We start from the raw sequence: 23,246 nt of genomic DNA, 5'->3' as shown, positions 1-23,246 counted from the left end.
GCGGCGCAGCCACAGAGACAAACATTTAATTATTTTATTTCGCAGGAACTTCCCTGCCCCCAACCAAGAACAGTGCTTGCAAATAGTTTATGCACGTCACCGAAAATAAATGGAAGACGACCAGTTGGCCAGAGGAAAAGCTTGACAAACTTTCTGGGCCGCCTTTTTGGATACTGGCTATTGCTTAATTTATATGTATGGCCATATATATGTATGTCCAGTTTGGGACAACAAAACCACTGGAACTCAGCCGCCGAAGCATCCGGATAACCATCCAAAACCCAAACCCAATCCGAATCCTGTGCGGCTGCTTTAATGTGCGTCCATTTAATCTAAAGCTACTATAATTTGTCCTTTTCTGTTTCTGTGTGCGTTTGGTTTGTTTTTGTTTGTGCGAGATTGGGCTCTTTGTGTTTGGTTTATTTGCATTTTGACTTTTGCTCTAGCCTGGGGATTGCAATTCCATTGGTGGGGTGGCGTCACCCGCTTATAAATAATTTTCACAGTCTATTCAAATAGTGCGCACCACTCGGTTATCTGATTGCGAACATGCACGGGCATTATTTGACAATGGTTACCTCTGTTATCGGCATATTAAATCTAGATCAAGTCGGTTTAAATTCATTTAACGCTTAAAAATTTCATTTCCTTGCGAATCGCTGACTCCAACTTTCAATGAGAAAAGAAATTTGTTTCCATAGATTTCTCTATTGAGTTTTCCATCGTAGAGCCACTGCTGTTTCATTGAGCTTTTCCTTCGCAACTCGACGCTGCAGTAATGCGAAAAACACTCGAGCTCAAAATGAAGAAACACGGAGAGAAATCAGACCAGGGTTCTTACCAAAATTATCCCACAGGTTTCACTTTTAGTTAATAATCGAGAATGTAGCTGAACAAATAATTTGATTTATTCATTGATAGCAATGAAAACTGCAATTCCCTACATTACGTATAGTTTTTCGCTCAGTGCAGACTTCAGCAAAGGCAAGTTCACACACAGAATAGCACCTCTGGCGCTTGTGTTGGGGCATATGTTATGAATTTTATGCAAATATGTTTGGGGAGAGAGTGCCCTGCCCAACTCCTCGATGGCACTTCCATTTTCCCCAGAAAAGTTTAGCACAATTCGCGACGTTATAAATTCTTATTTGTTTGCCGTTTTCCAGTGGGTTCGCTGCTCTATTAACATTTAAATCGCTTTCGGGTGTGTTGCCAAAATAACAAAAACGAAATACGTCTGCGTCTTATTCCTACATTATATATATATATGGTGTTGTAAGCAAAAGTTCAAGTAACAAGTTAAGTTACTTTTAAGCTATTGGAAACAGTAATTTGAACACTACTGTTTGCTAAATGCCTCGTATTGTATTCCATTGTTTTATTTTCCCATCACTTCGTTCAGTTACCATATCTACAACGACATTCCTCCAAGATCCATTCCATTATGAAAAAGACTGCCGAGGAAAGCAAAAGTGTGCACTGCACTGGAATAGTTTTCGTTTGGGTTTCGTTTTGATGAGCCCTAATGGCAATCAGGTTCACTTCATTCACGGCTGCTGCAGCCCTGCTTCTCGTGAATCATTTAACAGCATGCACAAACATTAAATTACGCATGACATTCCTTTTTGCCAAGCAAGGCCCAGAACACCACAAGACACAGGCTGGGTCTTGGCATAGAAAATTCAATTCAATTCAAGGGGGCAGTGGCAGCGGCAGGACGACGGGCGCAGGATAAAAGCATCCAGGCTGGCAGGACGCAGGCTGAGCTGGATGAAGACCAAGTCAGAAGCGAACGAACACATGCGACTAATTTCATATTCATATGCATATTTAGACTAACTACCAGCCAGCCAGGCAATACAAGGCGGGCGGAGAATACAGCACAAGATGATGACGCCGGGATAGAGTGGTGGCCAGGTCGGGCCAGGAGGTGTGGGCAAGGATATAGCGGCTGGGAGGGTAAAAGGCAGTCACTGCACACATCGGCACGCCTAATTTATAACACAAAAGTCTACTTAACTCCCCTATGGAAACTACAAGCAGAGACGCCGCGCTAAGCCGCCAACTGGAGAGGTGAAAAAGGAATAAGAAAGCAATCGAGGTAGAGAACAACGAGAGGATGATCGAAGCCTGGAATACCCCTTACTTTATTATCTAGCATATTATTATAAATATTGAGCATAGTTGATGTGCTGAAGAATTTGCGTTTTATGAGTTTTTCCGTTTAAATTATAATTTTCATCGGAAAATGTCCAACCGAATTAGAATACCTTTGACAAGGGGTATGCCGCAGTAGTGTAGTAGTCGTAGTAGATTGTGTGAGACGGTGGGCATGAATTATCCCCATTTTGTTGGGCAGTGCATAAACAAAGCCAGGTCCTTTTAGCTGCGAGTGTGTGTGTGTGTGTGTTTGTGTGCTGGACAGGATTTATTATCAAATGGGCGCCATAGACTAACGACCATAGCCACAGTCGCTCCACCTCGCCTGCTGCCACCACCACTTTCCACCATTTCCCGCCATTTCCCACAACAAACATCCTTCGGATGGCAGCGTGCACAGTACACACTTTCGTCTGTCTGTCTGTACGAGCAGAGTGAACAAATTTTATGGCAGTCATTAAACTTTCTTTGAGCAAAGCGCCTCAAACTTGAATTCAAACTCGACTCCGCTCGGCTTAGGTGGGTTAATTTATATCTTTAAGCACGAAGCAGATACCACCGTGTCCTGTGGCTGCAAATTTATTTAATTAATTTGAGCCGTTTAGCTTTCGGTCGAGTGCAAAATCAATCTGTTAGTTGCAAATTCTAATGCCCTAAGTGTGGAAGAAAAACTTGCTTTATAATCGAATTAAGTGTGCATATTGATGTAAAATAAAATGCACTTCAATTCAGTTTTGTGCATCTTGCACAAATGTTTCTATCGTTTGAAGACTTTAATCCACTGTTAACAACATGGCGATTGGCAACAATCAATGTGTGCATATTATTTTACCAATCATTTGTCTTTCAATTAGCCCCGATTGAGCTGAGAGTTGAATTGCATACTTTTTTTTTTTGGGTCGCCAGCACTTTCCAATCAATTTGATATGAACACGCATTTGACAGGTGAGTGGGTTTGTTCGGGCTGCCTTTACTTGGATGTCAACTTGGATCAGTTTTCATGGCTATATACAACATAGAGAGGACTATTATCTGCACATGCAGCGATTATCTGCTCGGTCCGGACACCACCTTGACTTGTCCGTTGCAGCCGGGCTTTGGAACACAAACAGCCTGGCTTCATATTGATGCTGACGCATATTTCCTGCTTCATTAACGGCGACGCCGCCATAAAGTATGCTACCGTACGACGAGGAGGGTATAAAAAACTGCAATGCGTTCAGCAGCTACCAACCTCCTTTATCGTTTTTTGTTCCCACCTGGCGTTGGCTTTTAACGAGACGTCGTCGTCCTAGTTCGAGCCGCCTAGTTCCCGCCTCCTTCCGCGTAGCTGGGTCCTGTCAGAGTTTTCCCCTCGAGTTTGCTGCCCTACTCCGGCATCCTTGGTCATTTTAGCTGGGCTGCTCCATTTCTGTCCATGTTTATTAATTCTATTCCCCAGCTCTAGGAATCGAGCATTAAAAGCCTGCTTCCATTCACATTGACAATTTGGAGCTTTGCGAATGTCTTTAAATATTTACAAAAGTTGAGCAACAAATAATTTAGTGCTCATTTATTGGGCACATATGACCACAAAAGTTATTGTCAGCACATTTTCAGTAGCTCATGAGATTGGTGCTTTGAATAAAAGAAAGGGTATTTCGCATTTTCCATTTACCTTGTATGTTTCTTTTACCATTTTTTTTCCCCCATTCACCCGGGAGAAGTTCTATCGCATTTTCCTTCTACCCTTCAGTATGGGTTTTCCACGGCTTTCCATCGTTTTTTCTCACAACTTGGATTTGCTGTGCTTGCTGTTGCAAGGGTTGTTGTTACGTTCGCTGTCCGACGTTTTGATTTGATTAAAATGATAATAGTTTTCGGGATTTAACTTAAATTGATGTAGGTTATAGAGTCCTGTTGCTGTAGAACTTGCCAGCGAGAAGGATAATGAAAGAGAGAGAGAGAGGAACAAAGCGTATACAAAACGAAATCATTACCGCCTTTTGTGTCCGCTTAGCATCCTTTTTGGGGGCAAACAAATTTCGCCGCTTAAAGTGAGAGCGTTGAGATTCCAGCAAGAAGGATGTGCAACATAAAAATTCCATTAATAAAATGGCATAACATTTGCTGCAATTTCCTCCTGTTGCCCAAATCCTTTGTGCCCGGTGGCAAAGCTCTCGCTTTTCTCTGCGGATCTCTTAGCGAAATTGCACTGGTCGTGTGGCCACTGCACTGAATCAAGTGCCTCAAATTGCCAGGCTTTAGAAATGAAGATAACTTTAAACGCAGGGCCCAACATCCACAGGTGCTAGCAATGACCTAGGGAGTGGGCGTAGTGTGCGCATCCTGTGGTTAACCGATGGTATTTCCACGCCCAACCCCTGGAAGATGGCAACTGCGCAGTATATATTCATACCAGCTGCTGCTTTTTAATCAATTGATTATGTATTGCGTAGCAGTTCCATCGAAGACCTAATCAACACTCAGTGAAAATCTCAACTATTTTCAAGCGTTTAAACGCAAAATTTTCGCCAAGCTTAAATGTTACTGAGCAGCACACACTGGTCCCTGGTCTCTTTTGTAAAATACTTCAGGGCAAAGGGAAAAAACATCAATACATGGTCAGAACGATTTCCAATAAGCCGGCACGTTCACTGGATCACAATAATGCCCATTCGAGCGACGGGCGGGCACAGCTGTGCCGGCTAAAACAAAAACAAATCACAGAAATTGTTCAAGTGAAATGTACAAAATAATAACAGTTTAAATTGAAATTGCATTGTTGCAAGAAGTACAAAACCGGCGAGGGGAAAAACAACAGCAGTCCGTGCAACAAAAACCGTTGCCTTCACATTTTTTTTTTTTTTGTATATTATTTTCAACAAAAGCCAGTGACGAGCGACAAAAGTTTTGCGGTTGGCAACAATTGTATGTTCCACATTCTTTTTTTTTTTTTGTTGCCACTGTTGATTGCCACAGTCTACAGTTGGACAGGCACTGCTTAATCATTTAACTGGGGGGTTAAAATGAAAAGCTCTCGCTCGCTCGCTTGTTATCCTGATAAAGAGTGGTTAATCCTTTAACGAAAATCTTTCACGTTGCTCCAAGTAAATTACATTGGAAATTAAAAGTGATAGGATTCCATTTTAACTAGGACTGGGTTAATGCCAGGCTATCGACATTCAGTTAACATTATAATTGACCAACAAAGCTGCCTTATTATTTTGTGCTCTTCTCTTTTTCATCCGATTGGTGGTCGGTTGAGTTAGTTACTCTGTTGCCGTGACTACATTTGAAATAAATGTATCTAAAGTTGGCTGGGAGTTTTGCTCTTTTATCTACTGCTCCATCACCATGGCCAAAACACACACATGGCTGCAGTGGTGTTGGTGGTGGTGGTGGTTCCTGCCTGGCACTTCCTCTTTAAGTTTGTCCGTATATAATCTACATTATATCGTCCTCTCTCTATTTCACAAAAGTTTCGCTTTGATAGTTGGGGCAACATTTTTTGGCGCTTTGGGTCTGCCGCCACTGCCGCTGTTTTTGACAACTTACTCGTGCGTCGCGCGACCGTCTACCGAATGTGCCACGCCCCCACTAAACCATGGCAGCCCCCTTTCGGAGGCAAGTTCGTAAGTGTGTATCCGACACATACATATATAGTATATGCCCAAGCAGATAGCTTTGCTTGGCAGCCCTGCGTTTGGCAACACATGTGCGCGAATCCGAATCGGAATCCCAATCCCAATCCGAATCCCTATGTCGGTCGGTCCATCTCCTTTTTATATGTATGTCGTCTGCCTCTTTTTTTTCACCCCCCTCAACTTTCTAGCCGCCTTCCTCCTCATCGTAATGGCCATCTTTTTGCCCTTTGGGCCATTAAAGTTGTCGATGTAACTTTAAATTGTTTTTCGTTGCCCGCTTTTAGGCGCTGCTGAGTGATATAAGCGATTTGCGGTAGATGCTCTTTTATGGCTCCATATTCGTGCGGTTAAGTGTGGCTTGTGTTCGTTGTGTTTAAGGGTTGAGCAAAGAAAAAAATATGGTGTTTTAAGAGGCGAATATAATGAGTTCATTGAGCGGAAATCAATGGCGTTTCGAAATCACTTTCAAAAGGTGTTCAAAAACGCTTTATTTACCTCACATATAATTTTAAATCCCTAGATGCTTCTGTTCAGCCTTTCGATATGCACAAATCTAATTTGAATTTCTACTCACAACGCTCACAAGTTCAAAGCAGTGCAAATGCTTTACCCCAATGGCTTAAACTGATAGTATTTGCTCTGTTTTCCGTCCACCTTACGGCCAAATCAATTAACTTAATGAAAACTATTCAGTTATGCACAAGTGCTGCTTCGAATGCATTCAACGAGGCCCGGTTAGAAATCAAAATTATGTTATGCTTTACTATGGAGAGCAGATTTTTGAGACCAGTTTACCTGGTGGTAGGTGTAGTACTCAATAAATGATGAACCCGAATAATAATCCCACAAGCGATGCCATTCATATTTAATGCTGTTTTCATTACACAAGTTGAGTTTCGGGCGTAAATTTGTTTGGCATCCTCAACTTGACCGCAAATCGCGTACCGCTGCCAAAACGCAACTAATTCATCTTCTGTGTGTGCGATAGAGAGAGAGAGAGAGACGCCGGAGTGCGAGCGAGATGGCAAAACCGAGATAATTACAAAACTGATGAGATCCCCCGCCGTTGTCCTCGCTCTCGCAATAAATTATCGCGCAATTTGTTAAGGGAAAACTATTGGGGCGGCAAGAGAAGGGAAGGTGCAAGCCGCGGGGGGAGGGGGGTTAAACTTTCAACAAGTTGGAAAATGGAAAATGGCAGCCCCAAAACAGCAGAACGGCAATAACAACGGAAATCATCAGCAAGCGCTGGGCAATAAAAACGTTTTCAACATTAATCAATTAATTTCAATTAAATTGTGAAAAATCACAACAACGTGAGGAAAAACAAGCGCAACAAACATGTTTATGGTTTCCGTTGTGCACAGAAAACTGCAAATTAAGTATATAAAACAAAAATGTGAAGGTAAAAGTAAAAGTTATGAATTTAACTATGCTTCTTCTTCTTTTCATGGGATTTTTGAACGTGACAAAAAGGAAATATAGTTCTGCAAGGTTTACATGGAATTATTATACTAATTTGTAGAAAACGTGACATGCAATAGCTAGTCTAAATTTTAGGGAAACTCTTCACATTAAAATAATAACTAAAACCAAAAAAACCTTTTTGCACTTTGAAATTTCTTTTTTAAATTTACTTGAAATCGAATGCGACAATCAATTAGTATGGATGATTCAGAAATTATGGACATATTATTTATTGGGAAATGTCCGAAAACAAAACAAAACGATGATAAAAGAAAACTAACTGAAAATGATAATTTTCGTAGCCGCAATAAGGAAAACAGCCAAGTAAATACAGCGGAAAGGCGAAGCGTAAAAGCAAACTTTTATTTTCTTTATTTATTTATTTCCTTCGCCATCACTTTTCCGCGTTTGTATTTTGTGTGCTCGCTCCGCCAGTTTTCCCATGTTTATCTGTCGTAATTTATTGTATTTTCTACGCTGCTTTTCTGCAACATGTGCGCGCTGCTCCCCCGCATTCTTTTCTTTTCTCTTCTCTTCTCTTCTCTTATCTTCTGTTTTGTTTTTGGGGCTTTGCGAAGGGGATACGACGAGGTGATAAGACCAGTCCTCGACAGATAGAGATACGAGTTCTTCTCTTTATCGACAGAACTATGCACAATTTGCAGGGCGAATAGCTATTTATATATATATCTGTTAGTATTTAATTCAGTTAGCTTCCTATTTAATGGTCAACATAATTTTTATCTAAATGGTAAACTTTTCGCAAATTCGTAACACACGCCTTTGCTTACTACAATATACAGCAGAAATTGAGTTAAAATCTCCATGATTGCGGAATTTCAACAGAGATCAACGGTGCGTATGCGTAATGCTAAAATATTTTAATTGCATGCCGCCATGTTATTGAACCCAAAACCGCGAGAGTAACAGGATCCTTTTATTAGCAGCCAGCTAATGCAATTGTTAGCCCATCGCCATCGACCTGTTGGCCATATAGTATACAGTATAATTCGCTTAGCTGCATCGATAGTTAGCTGCATCGGCAAGATATCTGCATTATTTTTCCATTTTTTTGTGTGAATAGAAAATTTGTACGAAAATTCATACGTTTGCTGCATCGCAGATAACAGCCTTTTTAACTTAAGTGCATCATATCAGCTGTTTTTTTTGCCAATTTCAATGAATATCATCAAAGTTAGCTGCGCCATCTATGAATCATTTTTGCATATCTAAAAGATGGCAAGAATGCCAACTCGTTTCAGTATCTGCGCATGTCCGTTTTTGTTTTTGCTTTGATCGTGATTTTTGTGTTTTTGTTTCTTATGGCACAAAGTTATTAAAATGGGTAAAACAAAGCGTGTCGTTGGACTAACACTAAAGGAAAAGCTTCAAATAATCGAGTTAGTGACCAACAAAGTGGACAAAAAGGAAATTTGTGCCAAGTTCAAATGCGACAGATCCACAGTCAACCGCATTTTACAAAAAACAAATGAAATTCATGAAGCTGTGGCCGCGTCAGGTTTAAAAAGAAAGCGTCAAAGAAAAGGAGCGCACGACTTAGTAGAAGAAGCCTTATACATTTGGTTCGGACAGCAGGAATCAAAGAACGTAATTCTTGACCGGCACGTCATATTAGCAAAAGCGAAAGAATTTTGCCAAAAATTTAACGACGCCTTTGAACCTGACGCCAGCTGGCTTTGGCGCTGGCGCAAGCGCCACAATATAAAGTATGGCAAAATACACGGCGAAACTGCTACAAATGATTCCGTATCAGCAAATGAGTACAAAAATGATATTTTGCCAGGATTGCTTAAAGGTTATAACCCAGAAGACATTTTTAACGCTGACGAAACTGCACTCTTTTATAAAGCAATGCCGAATGCGACATTTTTTACTTGTGGAAAGCAATTAAATGGCCAGAAATCTCAGAGAGTGAGACTTACTTTGCTGTTTATATGCAATGCAACTGGGACATACAAAAAAACTTTTGTAATCGGCAGATCTAAATCGCCACGATGCTTCAAGAATGCTAATGTGCCCATTCCGTACTATGCAAATAAGAAGGCCTGGATGACTAAGGATCTCTGGCGAAAAATAATGACAGGATTTGACGAAGAAATGAAAAAGCAAAATCGAAAGATTTTACTCTTCATCGACAATGCAACTAGTCACACGACTGTCAAGGACTTCGAAAACATAAAATTGTGCTTCATGCCACCAAACGCAACGGCTCTACTTCAACCTCTGGACCAAGGTATTATCCACTCATTCAAATTAGAGTATAGGCGTATTTTGGTCAAACAGCAGCTCATTGCTGTTAATTGTGGTAAATCTACTGTGGAATTTTTAAAATCATTATCGTTATTGGATGCTCTATATTTTGTCAACCAAGGATGGAAGAATGTTAAAATGTTAACTATTCAGAATTGTTTTAAAAAGGTAAGATGGGATTATTATTGATATGTATCTCAAATAACGAATTTATTATTTTCAGGCTGGATTTAAGTTCAGTTTTGAAAATGAAGACACCATTGCTGAAAAAGACAAACAATGCGTAGAAGTTGACATTGTATCGAATATTAATTGGAATGAATATGCCAATGTTGATGCAGATGAGGCTTGCCATGGTCAATTAGATGATGATGAAATCGTGCGCTCTTTAGTTCAAGATGCAAAAACCAGCGATAACGAAGAAAGCCATAGTGATGAAGATGTGGACGATACTGAGCGTCCTACTTTTAAGGATGGGTTTGCAGCAATTAAGGCTTTAAAGTCCATTTTTATGCGAAACAATAATGATGAGTTTTTGCAAAACTTGAATTCTATGGAAGACAAGCTGTTTAATTTACATATAAACTCAGCTGTATTGCAAAAAAAAATTACTGACTATTTTTAAGTTAGTTTTAAAAAGTGTTTTAATCAATTCACCATCACTTAAATTTATATGTCGATCTTACTTATCATTAAGAATGAAATTATCAGTTCCTTTTATGTTTAACATTGTTATAAAGAAATAAATTCTTTATTTTTCCTTAAAAAAAAAAATTAAGTTAGCTGCATTTTTAAGTTACCTGCATCGAGGCATTGTGCAAAGTACTCGAGGCAGCTAAGCGAATTATACTGTAGTATATACATACATATACATATATTGACCTGGGTGGCGGGGTGTGCCACACAGACTGCTGTTAACAAGGTTACATTAAAAACAAACTTATGCGGACGCTTTGGCGCCACCGACACAGGATCATGTGGATGTGGATGTGGGTATGTGAGTGTGGCCCGGATGGATATGGCCAGCTAGCTATCCCCGGAACAACAGGCCGTGTGTGGGCAATGGGGATTCTTGTGGTCCAGCCATCGCCACCACACGTTTCACTATTGTATGCTTTAGAGCTGACATTAGGAGTTGGCTTTTCATTCGCGTGTGCACCACATTGCAACAAAACACAATTAAGCGCATAGATGCCAATGAAACTGTTTTAAGGGAGTGCAGGCAGGAAAAATTTGTGGGGCCACCAAAAAGGCTAATGATATAATGCAATAGAGGCCTTTGAACTGACTACTGCATAGTTTGGTTTGATAGAAGCTGAGCTCGTAGTAATAGATCGTTTGTTCATATTTATTTGCCCAGCTCTTAAAGCTGCAACCACCCACTGAGACCACCCAGTTGTACCAGCAAACAGTCACTTCCGGTTGCCTTCATCTTTTCACTGCGGATTATTGCAATAGCAATCCCTCGCAGTTTCCACTGTTTTCTTCCTTGCAATTTGTATGAAGATTTCGAATTTACTTTGTGTCGTTATTTTTAATATTTCCGCATAAATTATGCTAAATATTTTCCATTGTATAGAATGCACATTGCATTTTGCATAAAAATAAAATGGCATTGCGAAATTCCCGCCATCAATTATGTGGTGGCTACAGTTTTGAAGAGTTTCGGTAGACTTTGCTTTGATTATCTGAAGAAACTGTAGGCTATAAATATTAATTAAGGCAAGTGGAATTAGCAGATGATGCTATAATCAGCATCACACATGGCTAACTTCAACGCGAGGGTTGTTTGAGTAGTAAATGGAATGCCCACACTTTTAGCGTCGCTTTGTTTGCATTTCCCTATAATTAAACTAATTTGCAAAGAGTTTTCCTTCGCCATCTTCGCCAGCGTTCGTCCTTGGTCCTTCGTCTTGGCTTTTTCACTTATTTTCTCTTAATTGCGTTTATGCTTTAAGTGCTAGCTGCGAGGGGGAATCGGGGAACTAACTTGCTTTCCCAGCGCACAGCATGCTTACGTCTGTCCAGGCACATCTTACTCCGCCCCCTTTTCCTCTCGGTTTCCCTTGGCTTTTCATGCGCGTTGCGCGTCATAAAATATTGATGGCCATAAATAAAGAACCGCGTAGCCTTTAATGCGAACGCAGCGCTAACGTAAACAAAATGTAAGCAGAACGAACAGTGGATGCGCTTCACACGGCATTCGAACGAAATATACATTTTGTGTAAATATTTTTAAAATAAATACAGGTGTTCATCTTGCTTTGTGTTCATTTCATTTGAGGTTCATTTTGCTTGCTGGTTATTTGGTGTTCATTTGAGTTTCGTTTCTGTTCATTAACGACTGCAATTTGATACGTAATTTAAAGCTAGGGCCCACTGTCGATTGCCGCAGGACGAGTGGCAGTTGATTACAACCGTGGACGCTGTGGTCGCGTTAAACTGTTTGCGGTTGCCATGGAGAAGAGCGAGACAAAAGTCGAAGACGTTGTTGATAATGGAGGGGAGTAAAGGGGATGGCCTGACTTGGAGATGGAGTGCTGGAGAATTAAGTGTCAAAACGCAGCTAAATAAATAAAGGAATTAAGCGTAAATTCCCGTGAAGGAGTCAACGATTTTATTGGCATTCGAAGGTAAATGCAGGAGTGCATTTTAAGTGCAAATCATATATCATTTAGGCTTAAACTCTACGATTTAGATATGCTTATGCTGCATTGCTCAATTTGGAATTGCCATACCGCCTAACTATTCCACAAAACCTCTAATTAAATAGCAAATCCAAAACTAAAACTAATCAAAATTAAAAACTAAAGCATTTTACACATATGATAATTTGCGTGAAAACCACCGGAGAAAAACGTAAAATAATTCCACAATTTCCAGAGTGGCCAGCGAAATCAATTAACTAATTATTTAAGCGGCTTACGCCCGCCACCCATCAAGGCCATAAACTGCGGGGCGTGGCCAGTGGGTAAATATGCAGCAACCATAATAAATAACAATAACGATAATATTATTGCGAGTATATTGACACAGGCAACAAAACATAAGTGAGACACGCCTCATTAATTCGCATTTCGCTGAAAGGGGTGAGCGTTAACCCACTCGTCGTACCGCCCCGCCTGCCTTCAAATCAAATTTCATCGCAGCATTGTGAGCTCATTTCGCATTAGAATTTGAGTTCGCGCATAGCCCAAGAGCCAGTTCCTCTCCTCCGCACGCAAAATATGAAAATCATTTCGCCAAATGTCTACTCCGGTTTACCAACCCCCCCCCCCTCCACTCTCCTTCTGTTTGCCACCGCCCCACCGCTTTTGGCCATGTTTTCCCGGCCAAGTGACTGACTGGCATATTGAGCAAAACATCCAGTCAAGTCGGTTGAAAGGGGATCACTGCAGGAGGGGTGGGTGTGTTGCAGAATAGCAGGACAGCAAGGGCAGCAGGGCAGGGAGGGCGCAGGGTCATGCCACGGGTCGTACGTGCGTGTTAGACACAACTTCCCCTTACAAGACACTAGACACCAGGACACCAGCGAGTGGAGCAGTCGGACGCAGCTAGGGAGCATAATGGGAATTTCAAATATGGCAAATGTATAAGCACGAAGAATGCTGAGATCATCTTGCACAGATGCCGTCAAAACGACGCGGAAATACCCTTACCAGTACGCAATACTAATTGCTTTGGAATGCATTCAAGTTGAACCAGATAAAAGTGTAGTTTCTAGACTCTCTAGTTTAAAATACGTAAATTCCAACATTATTCACTATTAAATATAACTTTGTTTTTTGTTGTGCCATCGTCATCGTCATCGTCAATGTGGATAACTTTCTTATCAATTTGTATTCTCTATTGGTTCTCCACTTAGAATATCATCAACCCCTTTTCAAGTAGTGTGAATTACGTGGCTCCACCATCATGGTCAACTACTCAAAAGTCCTGACAATGACAATACAATCAAGTGGAGCCGGGAAATGCATTGACCAGGCCCAGATGCTCCTGCCAAAGGGTTCGCACCACCACCACCACTCCCCGCGCCATTGTATCCACCACATACTTATATTGTTATGCGCCTGGTTAACTCATCTTGTCAGCCAACTTGTGTGTTTCGGTTTGGGTTTGTGTGTTTGGCTCCGGGCTTGGGTTTCTGGCTGTCTTTCGGTTAAAATGTCGTAGTTGTGTCGCTGTCTAGCGATGCGATATGTGCTGCCGCTGCTGCTGCTGCCTGAAATGCCGTTAAATGAAATTGTTTTCGTCAAAATTAATGTGCACAACAAAGCTGGAAAGGCGAAGAACAACAAACACAAAATGGGGCAAGAGCAACAGCAACAGCGACATCAACGGCGACAGCAAACACGACATCGTCATCATCATGGGGTTAAGTGGATGGGTGTGATGGTTAGATTCTGGATTTGGTATTGTGGATTCTGGTGGCCACACGTACGTGACAGATTTTGATGAAATTTTCGTTTGCTGCTCCTCGGCTGGGTGTCAAATGTTGGGTTGGACTGGCTACATAATTGCCCGAGTGGCGAGACTTAAGGGTGATCCATGGGAAAACGACGTTTTTCCAAAGGCAAATTGAGCTTCTGGCATATTTTCGGCGATGACTTTGCGACTGACGCAAAATGTGAAGACAAAATGATGTCGAAATTAGCAGTGAATGCTGGAATACATTAGTGACGCCACCTAAGTGTAGGCAACTAAAAAAAAGGCAGTTTGTTTACACACCTATTTCTGTTCTAATCAAGAGGAATAAGACTTACTTACTAACTTTTCTATACTATTATGAATTTATTTTTTCAGGCTGGTATCTAATATGCTTGGCATATACATTTGTAACACCGCTAATTAAATCCTGTTCATTTTTACAACGTTTTTATGACTCAACAAGATTCCCTGAAAACCAGGCGGCAACAAGGATATCAAGACTGGATTTCGCAAAGTACCTAATAACCGTCGCGTGTGTGGCATTTTGGCCTTACACATAAGGCGAACAAAGCCAAATTTCCATTTCATGTGCAAAAGTGGGACATTGAAACGCATTCGGAGTTGCGCAAATGAAGAAGGCTAGCTTAGGTAATGCACAAGAAACAAATAAATAATGAACACTAAAAGGTGAAAAATGAATCAGCTACAACGGCAGCGCCACAAAACTTGAACAACTTTGGCCGTCCCCTTCACTTTTGTTCTATATCTTCCAATGTCGCCTGAATACGACATAAGTTTACACCAAAACGAGAGACTAAAAAAAGGGGAAATACAACGAGAAGAGCGCTAGGAATTATGACACAAAGCCGCATAAATCTTGTTGAAGATAAAAAATTTGCAAAAGCAAGAAAGTACTGGCTTAAAATGCAAAGAGAAACAGAACGGCGAAAGCGGGAAATGCGGGAAAAGCTGGAAAAGCCATAAGGTCAACAGCTAGGCCTATGTCCAATAGCAGAATTCGCTTCGTAGTGTGTGCCAGGTGCAGAGCTTTTCTTGCTCGTCGGCCAGGCAATTTGAATTGCTTTCTCCTGTTCGATTTCAGTTTGGTAGCAGTGATTTAATAGGGGAGTTCTTCGAAAGTCCTGATTGATGGCCAACAACAATGAAAAGGCTGTCTTGCAGGCTGATTGAATTATTGATTGAAAGGATTTAGAAAGGTTACCGCAGATGATTGACATCAATCTGCAATCATGATTGGATATTGAAAATACAATGCAGAAAGTGTTTCAATATCATTGTAACATCATCGACTAATAATCGTGTGCAGCCGTTCTTGCCAAGGAAATAAAGAACTTTATTCCATATCAATGAATTCACCGGCTTATTGAAAGCAGTGCCAAAAAGTTCCACTGCCAAAAGCAAAAATGTGTGCCGGAAGCATATGCGAGTGAACTTTTTAAGTTGGCATCGATTTTTGAGTGCTAGCTAGCCCATTTGTTTTCCACCAAAAAGTGGTGGAGAGTCGAGAAAACTATACCATATACTTTGTGGCCGATCATTGGGTGTCCATTCACTTGGAAGTTGCTGCGGCTGAACTCATATAGAATTCACATGGAACGAACAAACAAGAGCTCAACTCGCCGTAACACCACAAAAATGCGTAGCTCAGGGCAACCTTTCTCTGCTCCTCTCGTCGGCGTCGGAAAAACCCTAGCTCCAGTGGACACTGAACGAACTTCCCTCCTGGTCATGCCCCATTCCCATTCGGATTCCCATTCCCACTCCCAAATCCTGCTCCTGCTATATACACAAAAGGCCATTCACAGTTCACAGACCGGTCGACGAGACGAGACAGACTCTTTTGGGTGCTTGGCTGGCTTTTTGGGTGGCAATGGGGGCCTGGCCATAAAATTAGTATGACATGTTGACCCTGTCGAGCAGTTAAGCTAGCAACAAGAAAAACATTACTCTGAAGCAATTATCAAAATGTCTAAAGTGCAGTTGAAACTCCACTGCGTATACGTAATATTGCACATACGCCATGTGTTTCGCCCGGCCGGCAAGCGAAAGAGAGAGCGAAATGAAATCCTGTTGATGTGCCGCACTCAACTTGGCCAAAAGTCACTGGAAAACTGCAACTTTTTGTGGCCCCTCATTCTGTTATTCTTTTTCTTTTTTTTCATTTTTTGGGTTAGCCAATATTGAGTTGGTATTGAATTGCTTGAGTAGTGCTGGCGCATGGAAAGCAAACACAGTCGAGGGCAAACTTACTTTTTGGTCGGCTGGCTTTGGCATGTTCGATTTATTGATAGTTGTGCATCGTAAGCTAATAGACTGGATTAAATGGCTCCAGGAGCAGAGCCCGTATTTGCAGTTAATCCGTCTGATTTCATATTTCACTTTTTTATCGAAATTTAAGCAATTATTAAGTTGTTAAACCTTAAACCACACTATTGTGTTAACTCCCTTGAATCACAACGTATTCCATTAGGTCGGGTCATCACATTCGTGTGCCAGACCCCTATAAATACAGTATTAATGGCTACAAAGCGCAATTCCCAAATTCGCCAATTGCAATTCAACTGATTGCACGCCGCCCGGAATCGCAGCACTTGGACAAGGTGCTTTAATTGCCACGCCCCGAACGACGCCCATTCAGGGCCATCCCATTAGCAAATACAACAGCGGCTATAATTATAAGCCACTCCCTCCGCTCACCCTCTCCCTTCTTCTCCACAGAATAAATGGCTAACTTTGTTGATACCCCAGCCGCCGCCACCGCTTTTGCCGGTCTAAATGAGTCGGGTCATATCTGTTGCCCAACAATCACTCCCGTATGTATGTGCATACAACAGACCGCCATATAGCGAAATGCATTTGTATACCCGGACCATAGGTGTGGGGATTTTCGCATTGCCTTTTCCACCTCCCAACCCCGGCTGCCAATCCTCACAGAGGTGAATGCATTGGGATCAATACAGCTGAACTGGCAGGATTAACTTGGTTAAGAGTTAAGTAAGTATATTCACAGATTGAGAGAACGCCGAAATTCACTTGAAGAGATGTCTAAAAATATGCAACACTTTTGTGTTTTCAATCTGATCAAAGACTGCTCTCATCCTGATTGTTATTTTAGTTGTTTGCGATGCGCACACACCTTTACTGCGCTACTTTACACCATTTTTATTATTACTATGCACATTTATATCATTTCTATACACGTATGTACTACATAAATATGTATATCCAGACTCATATCCGTCTGCATAGCTGCTTTCTCTTTATCCCTAGCCGTTATTATTTCATACACCAGCCATCCCACAAAAAATACACACCGACCATCTACCCACACTATCGGAAGTTTACTCTTTCCCATTTCTCCTTTCCTTACGGCTCGGCGACCATTTACTTTGACTTCTTGTTGCATCTACTCCTGATTTCGATTCGATTCGATTCCATTCGATTCGAAGTCCACGGATGATCAAATGAAAGGGGGCTAGTGGGGCTATGCAGACTGTGCGGACTATTTCATTTTATTTCACTTGTACTCTCTGTCTTTCGTTTTATTTGAGTTATTTGCGATTTTTCATGGGCCTCCCTCCGACTGCCTTTGTTACATTACTTTTTTTATGATATTGCTGCTGCCGCTGCTGCTGAGATTTATTATTGTTTTCGTCAACGAGTGTGTGTGTGTGTGTATGTGTGTACACGCGGGTTTTGGCATGTAGCTGAAGCTTTTTGCAAATCCACCAGTGGATTGGATTTATGCCGCCAATCGCCGTCTCTGCGAGCTACTCGACTTGGTCGTCATTGTCGCCATCGTCAAACAGCTACCCGAACGGACAGAAATGCCAATCTGGCTATTTTTCAGCTAACCTAACTCCTTTTTTCTAATTTCAAACGTACTTTTCTTGCAGAATTCTTACTATATGTATGTTGCTTACTTTTAGACACCTTTATATAGGATAAATACAAGTAATAAATTTGACTTTACGGCACAGATATTTATAGCATTTCCTACGACTATTTCTAGTCGCTTTCTAACCATTTAAGAGCTAGTATTAGATAATGCCCCAGCACAGTTCTGTCTCTCTCGTTCTAGCCCTATTCTACCCGCTCCGTCTCTGTCTATCGCTCGTATGTGTGTTGGCAGTGACTTGGGCGCAGTTTAATGCACTCTACACAGTTGGTATGCCTCCCATTTCGCCGCCCAAAACCAACTTCGCCCCTTTATTGTCCAAGCACAGCAGCAGGCTTTTGTTAGCATATGTCGGTTTTTTCCGTTTTTTTTTTCTGTTATTTTGTCATGTTCTCTCGCTTTTAGTAGGGAGTTCTCTTTGGTCCTTTATCATCATCGTTTTGGCATTGTTGTTTTAAAGGATCTGCCTACATTTGTTGCTAACATTGCAAATAGTCAACTCATCAGGCCCTTAGAAAGGATGCCCTTCCATCTCGCTCCGGCCTGAATGCTCTCTCTCTCCCTCCTTCTTTCGCCGGCTATTGTTTAAAAAGCGCCCATTGAGCTTTTCCACTATCAAAAGCTCAATTCCTGGACTAGACTTGCCCTTTGCCAGTGTGTGTTTTGTACGGGAAAGGAGCCGGTTTTGTTGCCCACTTAGAAGTTGCGACCGACTTCCTCCACATGGACTTGTTGATGATGGGCAATCCGAACTTTTCGAACGTGAAAGTCAAGTTGATAACTGGGATGCTCTGTTCATATATGTAACTCTAGTACTTAATTTACTGCTTTTCATTAGGTATCTTTCAAACTCACTGCTTATAATTAATCGAAAACGAATCTGTTTATTCAACCACTCACTCTTCTTCTTCATTTGCGTTCGCTTCGAAAAGGTTTTGAACTCACCTGCAAAGAAAAGAAGTGAATTCGATTAAATATTAGTTGACGAAGTAAGGTTTGCTTGCTTGTGTATCTACTAGTGGAAATAAAATTAATTAAATCAGCTAGAAAGCGATAAATAGAGAGCAACAATTTGCAAGCCAAATGTAAGCCAAGAGGCAGAGAAACGAAGGAAAGAAGCGAAACAAAAGCCAAAGGCAATGTGGGAAGTCGAATGGGCGAATGAGAGGAAAAGAGCGACAGATGGTGACGCAAAGCCAATACAAAAAAATAAGTAAAAATACAAATACAAATAAAAATGAAAATAAAGCAAAAAAAAACACATCGGCAGAATCAACGAGAACAAAAATAAGTAAAATATAAAAAAACAAGCAGGAAAAATGAAACAAGCCGAGGCATTCTCACACAATTCTCTCTTCAGCGACAATCGAATGAGTTTGACGCGGTTTGTCAACTTTTCTCGTTGTTTCTTTCTCTCTCTTTTTTTTTTTTACTTTTGCAATTGATTGCTCATTACGTATACGCCGCATACGCCGCCGTTGGTGTGAAGAAACATTGCGTCGCATTTGTTGATAAGCACAAATATAGGCAAATATTACCAAGGGGCTTTAAAACTTAGTAAGGCAAACACAAATGCTGTTTACTTTTGCACTATTTCCGCCGTTTTCTAGATGAGATTTGAACCCCTTCAGGTGGTTAATCTGTTAAGTGTTATACTATATGCATATACTACATGTATATATACACTTCTAGATTCAGTTGGGCTTTTTGTTGCGTGTCCACTCAAAGGACACGTGCCCACAATTTTCAGTTCATTGGCCTCGCTGACGAGACATGCAACAATTAACAGCGAAAATATAGAAGCAATTGACGACGGAAAGGGGATTTATTATAGACAGGGGGATATAATGTACATACATATACCGAATGACACTTAACGGTTTAACCCCAGATGGGCACTCATTCTCATTGGTATAATTTCGAAACAGGCATGATTCATGGAACGAGACCGGTTTCAAAATATCTCGGGGGAATCACCAACATGTTAATGGAACTCAAGATTTTCGCGTAAATAGGACTAACATTGTTACCATAGAATATGGTAAGTACTTTTCATGCTCAATTTATCGGAATAAGTGTCATTTTAGTTTGAAGCACAGTTGATCTATTCAACTAGGATTTATTTGCTCACGGGCCCCACAGCAAATCGCCTCTTAACAGCCTAATGAGGGGATTAGCCCGAAATGTATGGGCATTGACCAACTCCAACTTTTGCCATCCAAACGGAGGAGCAATTGCTGAAACAAAGGGAAGGAGATACACAGCTTTGCTTATTGGCCATGCTAATGGTCAAAGTGCGGTAACCGAATATAAAAAAAGTGCGAAAAAGCGTCGGAAAATTGTCACACGAAACTGGCCACACACACACACATGCCTGCTGTTGGGGATGTGGTCAACTGAGGGGGGCGTGGCGGTTGTGAGGGCGCGGTAATGAGTGGCACATGTTGTACGTAGCCAGTGGTGTTATGGCAGAGCAGTTAGCACAAGCAGGCCGGAAGCCTCATCCCGCACAGTCCCCTCCTGCCTCCTCCATCATCCTTCTGTTAACCAACTAAGCCAACTCCTTTTCCGCCTCCTGACCAACCAACCACGCAACAATTTTGCGAGTCGCGTTTTTCATGGCCGTGAAAAAGCGAGCGTATGGTAGCCAACATGTGTGTTGTGCTTGTTATGCCCTTGCCAACGTGTTGCACGGAATGCGAACGCCTTACACCTTACCACCACCAGCACCCCACCTCCCCCTTCTTTTTGGGTGCGCCCTTGGTCGTCATCATGACCGCTTATGGCCTTAATTGTCCAGCAATATTCTTCGTGTGCGCGTTCCCAACTATTTTAAATTGTTTGCGCCCAACTGGTGGCGATACACAACTAACTTGAACGACTTAAGTGGCTTATGAAATTTAAGTTATTATCGAAGAAAGCCCATCATTTGACTTCCAACCAATTGATTTATGTGCATTGTACGTGCGATTTTGTAATTGTAATTGCATTGCACATTGTATTGTTTTACAATCAATCAAAAAACAGCTTTTATTGCTGGAATATGAATAACTAATTGAATGATTTATAAATTGAAGATTTCATTGCTTCTGTTCAACATATTTGCAACATATTTAATATAAGTGTTATTAAGAAAGCAGAAAATGTATGAAAACCAAACCAAACCAAGTATTTTATACATATAACAACTTTTCTATAGAACGTTCGATTCAACGCACAAATTTTCAAGGACGGAATCAGTCGGTTGATTTGCATCATTTTATAGCTACTACAAAAGCTCTTTCTCTCTCTCTCTTTCATTTGGCTTTTAGTTTGTTTATATTTTTGCATGGACTTTTAATTTGCCTTTGACATCATATTGTTATTAGTTCTTATTTATGGTTCGAAAATGCGGCTTATGAAATGGCGCAATGCATTTTATTCCATTTGTTTACTTCTGCTTCGCCCGAATGCATTTTAATTAGCAAGCGAAATTCATTCCCGCCTCGCTTTTTTTGCTCTTCGTGATTTGTTGTTGCCAATGCACTTAATATACTTAAATTTATTAGCTCGGCATTTGTAATTAGCTGCCAAATGAGTAATATAAATCACATTGCATGCGGCAACTGAGGGGCAACAGTGGGTTAACGACCATGAAAGGTTTGTCAGCGAACAGCAGGCATTCATATGATTCACAAAATAAAAAGAAAAAAGTAATACCGATTTAAATGCAATTTGTGTACAAAGTGTACACAGTTCGAATAATTCGAATAAATTGTTATAATATTGAAGAAACATATCGTTTATCTCTCGCAATGTTAAACTCGTTTTTACGGGCATAAGCCAGATAAACTGTTGATTAATAGTTGCCATTATTGCGATGCTATTTTTTTTTTACAACCAGCAAATAACCGAAAGACAAATGAATTATGACATCTAGAGTCAAACCGACAATTAACCAAAATATTATCTGTTGTTCGAAAGTCAATAAGGCACAGCTCAAACAACAATCACCTATAAAAAAAACACCAGAAATGCAAAGGTCATTAAAACCAAGCAAACAACGTAAAAACAAATTAACGAAAAAAATGTAAATAAGCAATACTATGGAAAAGCCAACTAGCAACGGTCAGTAAATTACCAAATAACCTTAAATTAACAAATTTATTAATAAAAATAAAAAGAAAGCTTTTAATGAAAAGGCTTGAAAAACAACAGAGCAAAAATAATAAACAAGCAGTATAGTTATTAAAACTAATTTTGCAGAGTGGCAGAAATTGGCGTGGTTGGGCCAGTTTGGTTTATTATTGTACTGGCACGCGATGTCATTAGAAATAATAATAAATAATAAAATAATGAATGCAGCAAATCTGTTATTATAAGTACGAAACTGTTGTTCAGGGTTTACTGCTCGCTCAGCTCTCCCAGCAGAGTTTTTCGTCTTTCTACTTCAAAGTACAAGCGCTTTCGAAACCATTTTCCATTTTTGTTAAATACAATGGAGTAGCATTTAGGTTTTCTTCTCTGATCGCAGAATTCAAATTTTCCAGATAATCGATCGAAATTGCCAATGAACTTTGGCGAGCATCAATTAAGCGAAGCCAACAAGCACTTTGCTTTTTGCATTTCTGTGTGCTCACGATGGAAAGTTTTCTGTTATTCCGAAGTTGGCCCGAAAAGTGTCTGGAGTTTTGGCCCTATTTTCCTGCTGCTGCACGTTTTATTAAATGCTTCCAGCGAACCCATCGCCCAACGTCGACCCCCGTGGCATAAATTATCCACCCTGTCATCGGTTGCTCCACCACTCCACTCCACTCTACTCCGTCCGCCTTCGTGACCATTTCCACATTTTCCCGGTGGCCCCAGTTTGAAGTCTCTTCTCCACTTCATAAAATGCCGTTGCGACGCTTAATTTTGCCCGCCGTCTGTCTGGCAAAAGCAATGAGATAGACACCACCCATCGCCCACTTTCCACCCCATATGCCATCAGCCACCCCCACGAAAGAAACAAAAAAAAAAAAAACAAGTGAGCAACAGCTGCCCCATTCCAAGAGCCCCATTGCCATTCGGCTAGTAGAAGGCGAAGGAACAAAAAAAAATGTTATAAAATTTATTAAAAGTAATTTGCATTGCAAATTAATTTTCTGCTCCTTTTTTTTCGGCCTCCCCTCTTTTCTGCGCTGTCAAAATTACTATTTTATTTGAGTGGGGGATCGGGGGGGTTGGGGCGACACAGCGCGTGGCTAAGTAAACAAAGTTTAGAAGTTTTTATCGTTTTCGGCTTGTTTGCCGGAGTTGCGAATGCACTTGAAACAAAAATATACCTCAATTTAACATAAAGAGCTAAACAGCAAAATGTTTCCAGATGCTTAAGTTAGTTTTTGATATCACTTCCA

The 23,246-nt window shown here is 40.9% G+C and overlaps 1 protein-coding gene across 8 annotated transcripts in view, besides 1 other annotated feature; it reads right to left on the bottom strand.

Annotated features, from left to right (window-relative positions):
- The window catches only part of lilli (lilliputian), a 68,478-nt gene that overhangs the window by 10,677 nt on the left and 34,555 nt on the right, over positions 1 to 23,246 (bottom strand). The window contains exon 3 of one of the 8 annotated variants that reach the window (NM_164516.2): positions 13,579 to 13,746. The exons of 6 other annotated variants lie outside the window; for them this stretch is intronic. The gene's annotated coding sequence lies outside the window, so the exon portion shown is untranslated. Of the gene's footprint in view, positions 1 to 13,578; positions 13,747 to 18,585; positions 18,817 to 23,246 lie in introns of all 8 variants that reach the window. One more of the 8 variants, NM_001144303.1, reaches the window with a different exon arrangement.
- Positions 8,255 to 10,376: a mobile genetic element.

This window comes from Drosophila melanogaster, chromosome 2L (genome assembly GCF_000001215.4).
Source record: "Drosophila melanogaster chromosome 2L".
Taxonomy (NCBI): Eukaryota; Metazoa; Arthropoda; class Insecta; order Diptera; family Drosophilidae; genus Drosophila; species Drosophila melanogaster.
Note: the sequence above shows the minus strand (reverse complement) of the source record. Positions and strands in the feature narration are given on the sequence as shown.